The sequence below is a fragment of the Zophobas morio genome, unplaced genomic scaffold, assembly GCF_036711695.1.
Source record: "Zophobas morio isolate AGI-343-1 ecotype UQ-CSIRO unplaced genomic scaffold, CSIRO_AGI_Zmor_V1 ptg000029l, whole genome shotgun sequence".
In the NCBI taxonomy this organism is placed as follows: domain Eukaryota; kingdom Metazoa; phylum Arthropoda; class Insecta; order Coleoptera; family Tenebrionidae; genus Zophobas; species Zophobas morio.
Window position 1 is genome coordinate 6,767,550 of NW_026972134.1, and position 6,679 is coordinate 6,774,228.

The 6,679-nt window shown below is 34.6% G+C and overlaps 1 protein-coding gene across 7 annotated transcripts in view; it reads left to right on the top strand.

The window, feature by feature from the left end:
* LOC135137645 (neuroglobin-like) overlaps positions 1–6,679 on the top strand; it is a 316,194-nt gene that overhangs the window by 261,004 nt on the left and 48,511 nt on the right. The window lies entirely within an intron of this gene.

Genomic DNA, 6,679 nt, shown 5'->3' on the forward strand with positions numbered 1-6,679 from the left:
AGAAATAAATTTTATAGCAAATAGTATAACCAAAATAGTTACGATAAGCGCTTTTTTTACCTTTTTCACGTCTTTTTTCCACTCCCACTCAACAGAAGAACATAATTTGCCCCGCCCACCCACCCTGTCTCCTTTCAGTGACCGATTTGATTTGATCTGAATGAAATGAATGATCTTATATTGAACAAAAATAAAATTAGTCGTTAGAATGAAAAGAGGGTTGGAGGTTGGGATTAGTACTTACTAAGATAAGACTAATTTTGGCAAATCAAATACCTTCCAAAAAAATAGAGTGTGGGTGGGCGGGGCTAGTATTTGATAAAATAACACTAATTTTGGCACTTTTAACATTTTTGGAGTATTTTTCGAAATATTTGAACTCATTTTCTTGCAGATTTCGATATCCAGTTTTTGAGTTAATTTTGGGACCCCGTTTTTTTTACGAAAAATTTAAAACAATCTTGAGGTTCTAGGCATTCTTGTTTGGAAAGAATTTGAAACTGCTTTGGAGCCTCTAGTGTCTTTTCTTATAATAATGTAATTTCTTAAATAATAAGTCATTTGCCAAAATCACTCTTATTTTAACAGGTACTAGCCCCGCCCACCCACCCTCTCTTTTCTTAGAGGGTATATCATTTGCCCAAGTCAGTCTTATCTTAGCAGGTACTAGCCCCGCCCACCCACCCTCTCTTTTCTTGGAGGGTATATCATTTGCCAAAATCAGTTTTATCTTAGCAGGCGCATTTTATTAATTATTTTCTGTTATTAAATCTGGCCGCAAAATATAATATCACAAACCTGTACACCTATACTGGACGTATATCTTTTAAAAAACCTTTCAATTTTTCAAATTCAAATATAAAATGTTTAGACTTTACTGAACCCAAACTTTCTTATCCTCATTTCTAAAATTAATGATTACATCTTCGTTTTTTCGTAAAAGACTATCGTGCCAAAAGTTGTTTCTACTCGAGATCAGTACAAGCAACTGGATAAGAATTAGACTTTGCCCAAGACTTTTCTTAGAACTTTCACGAAAATCCTCTACATCAGGTTCACACATTGATCTAATAAAGGAGTGGATGGAGCCTTGTATACGTTTCCATACGCGAGTGAGTGTAATCAACATAAGAAAGAAATAGCTAGAGCGGTTATGCATCAGTGGGCAAAGGACGGCTGACCATGTATCACGTGCTGGGTGGCAAGAAACGCTTCATTTGAACGGGAATTAATACGTTTTCTTACGAATTTGTTCAAACAATCAATTATAACAAACGTCTGTTAACGAAAACTATATTTTTACAGTTTACATTAAAATTATGTGTAATGTGAAACCACAAAAATCATGTTAAGTGGTGGAGATAATCTTTTAATAAAATGAAATGTATACAGAATCTACAATATATTACGAATTCAGTTAGTCCAATAATCTTCTACAAGTTAACTAATCTTGTAGTGTATGTTCATTGGTAATTCTGAATTTTTTAGGATAAAAGTAATTAAACTTTCGATAAAAGTGACAGGGTGCCTAATTAAATTACACATATTAAATTGTATGGAATTTTCTAGTAAAATCTATTTTCTAAATCCACGTACAAATAGCTAAAACAATAATCAGTAGATATAAAATTCCCTCTTTTTGTAGCAATAATCCGTTTTTTTTTCGTAACTCAAAATTTTTAGGGAAACTAACAAAATTTTTAAATTATTTACGAAATCCTTCGTCTGTGTATGTGATTATTACCTATGAAACAGGATTGCTTTCTTTGCACGTTCTATGCAATTATACGCACAACACTATTTCACGATGTTTAACAAATAGTCCGATAAAATACAACTTAAGAAGTCTGTACACATTTAAATAAGGTAACTTGAGCCTATAAAACGTAAATTTGCAAAAATACACCTTCAAACACCATGCGACAGCACGAAAGAAACCTCCAGAAACACAGTGCTCTGCAGTTTCGTGTCAATGTTTTGCCACCCAGAGAGCCCTATCTCTGTCCCACTGTGTTGACAACGCGCGTCCCCCTCTAAGTTACTTCAGTATAATATTATTTCTATGGGTTCACAGAATCCACAAAATCTCAAAACGGTGGATAATTTTTCGTCGTATCAATTATCCCATCCTGAACCTAACCTTCTATCAAAAGGTCTGAGCTTCCCGATTGCTTCCTATAAAATACCCATTGATGAAATTAACGCTGTTGAACCGTCTGAAACAACGCAAAGACACTATCAATTTTGAAACGCCAAAAATTCTTAACAAATCGAAAATTCTAAAAGCAGACCTGTCCAAAAACGAGAAAATTGTTGTTCAAAACCTGTATTCCTATTGTAATATCACAATTTTTACGGTAGGCCAAGGAAATGCCTTTATTATCTTAACCACATTTGATTTAGTCAACAAAGGTATTTTAAAGGTCCTTTTCTAATCTTCAGTTTCACGGTCAATTCATTCCGAGAAATCCCAAATCCCTTTGTCTATTTGGCTCTCCAAAAATTGATAAAAAAAAGTATTTTGTCGAATGTCATCATCAGCATCGTTGATTCACTCACGTACACCAATGCTTATAAAAACCTGTCAATTTGTTAGTCAATTCCAAGCTCATGTTGTGTGTCTGGTACACTCATGGGCCCCCCTCTTTCCACAGTCGTTCCAAAACTTTTCATGGAATCTTTCGAACAAATTGCGATATACTCACCATTTTTAAACTCATTGAGATTGTTATCTTCATTCTGAAACGCATCACCATCGTTCCTAAGATAAGAAATGTCTGCTTTAAATTCTCTGATTCACCAGGTGTTGTCGATTTGATGACTTTCAGTCCGAATTAAATTACGTCCAACAAAGTTCTGTCAGCAATGGCTACAAAATAAATGACATCCGATCGATTATTCAGCATCAGACAAACTCACACCTCCGACAAGCAAGTAAGACTTCTTGTTCTCCATCTTACACTTGTACGACTTTGCTTTCACATAAGTATTTATGAAGTGATTATATGACGTAAAATAAAAAATACAACCCTGTAAAGTGGCCTTCGCGAAAGGCCGAGTGACCGTCTAGAGTATTTATAGTATTCCCTGTTCACATCTAGACCTAGATGCACTTCCAGCTCCTTCCTATTAAAAGGTTAAGACCTTTTCGATCTTCGATCCCCAAATTAAGTGCAGTAGTGACTAAAAGCGAATAAATGTATTAGACCGAGATCAAGACTACCATAGTCCTGGTCTCGGTGTTACTAGTGACACTAGTCGGTGGCGGCGTAACCAAATACTAAACTTGCTTACGGGTCTTGGGGTCTTCACTTTGGCAAAATATTCTATGGCGTTATCGAAATTTACTTTCCTCTCGTTTTCAATTGATAAAATGGAAATATTGTTTAACCGCGCTTAGTTCATTGTGGACCTTAAGCACAATTTTATCACTTCAATTTTGAAAAGCTTCTTTCACATGAAGCCACCGAAACAAATGGTTAAAAGAAATCTTAAGCAAAGCGCCACAAACAATAGCCCCATTTTACGATGAATCTGAAAAGCTCCATTGTAGACTACTGAACCGCTTCTTCGGAAGAAATATTGGCGCCTCATTAGTCAAATTTCCAAAATTATGTCCTCTGCAGGAAATTCGTCGTAGATTTTTGTCAGATTTGGAACTACCTTATTCCATGAACATCTCTTTTTAATGACGTTAGCAATGGGATTTATAAACTCACCATTGCAGTTGCTATTCCCGCTGACGTTGCTATTAGAGCTGAAAATTGTCATTTATAAACTCGGTTGCCAAGTTGGCGTTGATAGTAACTTTGATGTTCAACTTTTTAGTTGTACAAGAAAAGTGGAGGATTTAAGTTGATTACTACAAAAATTTACCATTTTAGACATGTTTTAAGTTTCTTGTTGTCGAAATAAGTCTACACATACTAAGAAAAAAAAGACAGAATGTAGATCGGCCCACTCACCCTATCTCCGTTGTGATAATTTTTTTTTATTCGTCATGAGCCAAGGGGGCGAAGTTTAACTGCAAAATCCTTATTTCTCTACGAGAAATTAAAAACATGTTTTTGAGTATCGTGTAGTTCAAAGAATATTAGGCATATTAAGAAAAAAATAAAGCCGAAGATTAGGCCCCACCCATACCCTCCTTGATCTCAATTCTCAATTGTGATGACTTTTTTATTCGTTGTCAAATCGAGGGGCAGACCTTAATAGCAAAATCGGTATTTGTCTACAAGAATATTTTAAACATGTTTTAAATTTCTTGTTCTGAAAAGACAACTACGTATACTAAGAAAAACGGCAAAATATAAGCCCCACCCACCCGCCCTATCACAATTATTGTGATGATTTTTTTTGTAATCGTCGAGAGCCAAGAAATTACCATGCAAGACATTTTTTTTGAGTATCATGCTATTCAAAGAATACTATGTATAATAAGAAAAAATTAAAGCCAACATTAAGCCGCACCCATAACTGCCCTGATCTAAATAGTAATGAAGTTCGCATTCGTTGGCAGACCTAGGGATGGAGCCTAATTGCAAATTCCATATCTCCTTAGAAAAATTTACCCTGTTAAACGTGTTTTATGTTTCTAAAAATAAAAAAAAATTATCACAATTGAGATGGGGTGGGTGGGCGGGGTTTCTATTTTGCATTTTTTTTCTTAATACATATACACAGTATTCTTTGAAGAACACGATGCTCAAAAACATGTTTTTATTTTTTTGTAAAGAAATAAGTATTTTGCAGTTAAGATGAGTCGCCTTGGTTCAAGGCGAATGAAAAAATCATCGCAATTGAGATAGGGCGGGTGGGGGGGCTTATATTTTACCTCTTTGTTTTAATATGTGTAGACTTGTTTTCACAACATGAAACTTAAAACATGTTTAAAATGCTAAATTTGAATAAGGAAATTATCATAATTGCAAAACCCATATTTCCTTACATAAACCATTTTAACCATTTTTCACGTTTCTTGTTACGAAAAGATGCCTAAGTATATTAAGAAAAAAAAAAGCCAAAATATAAGGCTCGCCCACCCGCCCTATCTCATATTCTGTTGATTTTTTTTAATCGTAAGTCGAAGGGCGGAGTTTAATTTTAAAATCCTTATTTTTCTAGGAGAAATTACCGTGTGAAATATATTCTTAAGTAATCGTATTGTACAATGAAAACTAAATGTATTAATTAAAAAAGAAAACCAAAAGAAAAGCCCCACCCATCCGTTTCGATCTCAACCCTGATGAATTTTTCATTCGTTGTCAGACCGAGGGGAGGAGCCTAATTGCAAAATCATTACCTCTATCAAAATTTGATTTTCGTGGAATTAGTGATGTCAACCTGAAAAATATCCCCCCTACTTCAGGGGATTTTCCTTCAAGTACCACATTCAACGGCAACGTCAACGGATGATATAAACGACGCATACCTTCGCTGTGTATTTATCTTACAACGGCAACGTCAACGTCGAATAGCAACCTCAGCGACAAATTTATACATCGACCTTTAGGTTGAACAACACAAAATGTTACGAGAATACCATTAATTGCCCTGTCACAACGGTCTAATTTTTCGTAAAATATATCAAGACATTATTTTTTACTTCCCAAGCGTAAGCGAAGGAAGTATTGTAATGAAGTCCATCGGCCGACTATTTACTTTTACATTTTTTCGACCTTTCATGACCCCTTAGAGTACGAATAGATAGGTCTCCCGTTTCTCCCGACTGTCTGTCCGTCTGTCTGCCGACCCTTGGTGCCGCCACTGACACTAGTTTTAGTGATAACATGTCGTTTAATTCCTATAAGTAGCTAGGCATAAAACTAATACACATAAATGTTCCTAACGAAAAACATAACACTTTCTGGTGTATCATATTAACTACAAAAGATTTAAAAACTATTATCCTTACAGTATACATATAATTAATATTTTCTTGTCACCTTTTTAAAGAGCATTTATCTAACAATATTCGTGAAATACATCTAAAATTTCACAATCAATCTGTCAATTAATGTAATCAACAGATATCAGACAGACGGATACGAGAAATCTATATTTTAATTTTCTATAAGAGTTAAAACGTTTAAAAAATATGAAATCAGTCATTCATCAAATGACAGCAGTTTAAAAACGCATGCATTTTTATTTAGGTATTAAGTAAAAAAAATTCCGAAAACTCGATTAACCCCAGTTCTGAAATTAAAGGTCTATTGGTAAAGTCACGTGAGTTTTTTGTTTGTATACAGTCACGCACTCAGGTTTTTTGGTCCATTGTATACTACCCACCGCATTCACAAACACTCCGGTCGGACACAAATAGCCAGAAGCAAGAAATTATACGTTTTATTTTCGCAAGACTAAAAATTTTATCCCGTATTTTTACGCATCTCTAAATGATTAAAGCTTTTCCATATAGATGTCGCAACTTTTTAAGTATCCAAAAACTTTTTTAATAAAATTTTATTCAGAAACTTTTTTAACCTAGAATCGAGACAGCTGTTGGGCTAATGTGTTGTGTAGTCCAAACAATTTAATCAGTGTCGGGGAATCTGACAAAATGAAAACGCTTCTTCGTTGAGATAAAATAATAAAATCGAGTCTGAGAACAAAATGTCATTAACGCTGATTAACCGTAAAGAAACGGGAGACAGGCTGATCCATCTTTATTTCGAAA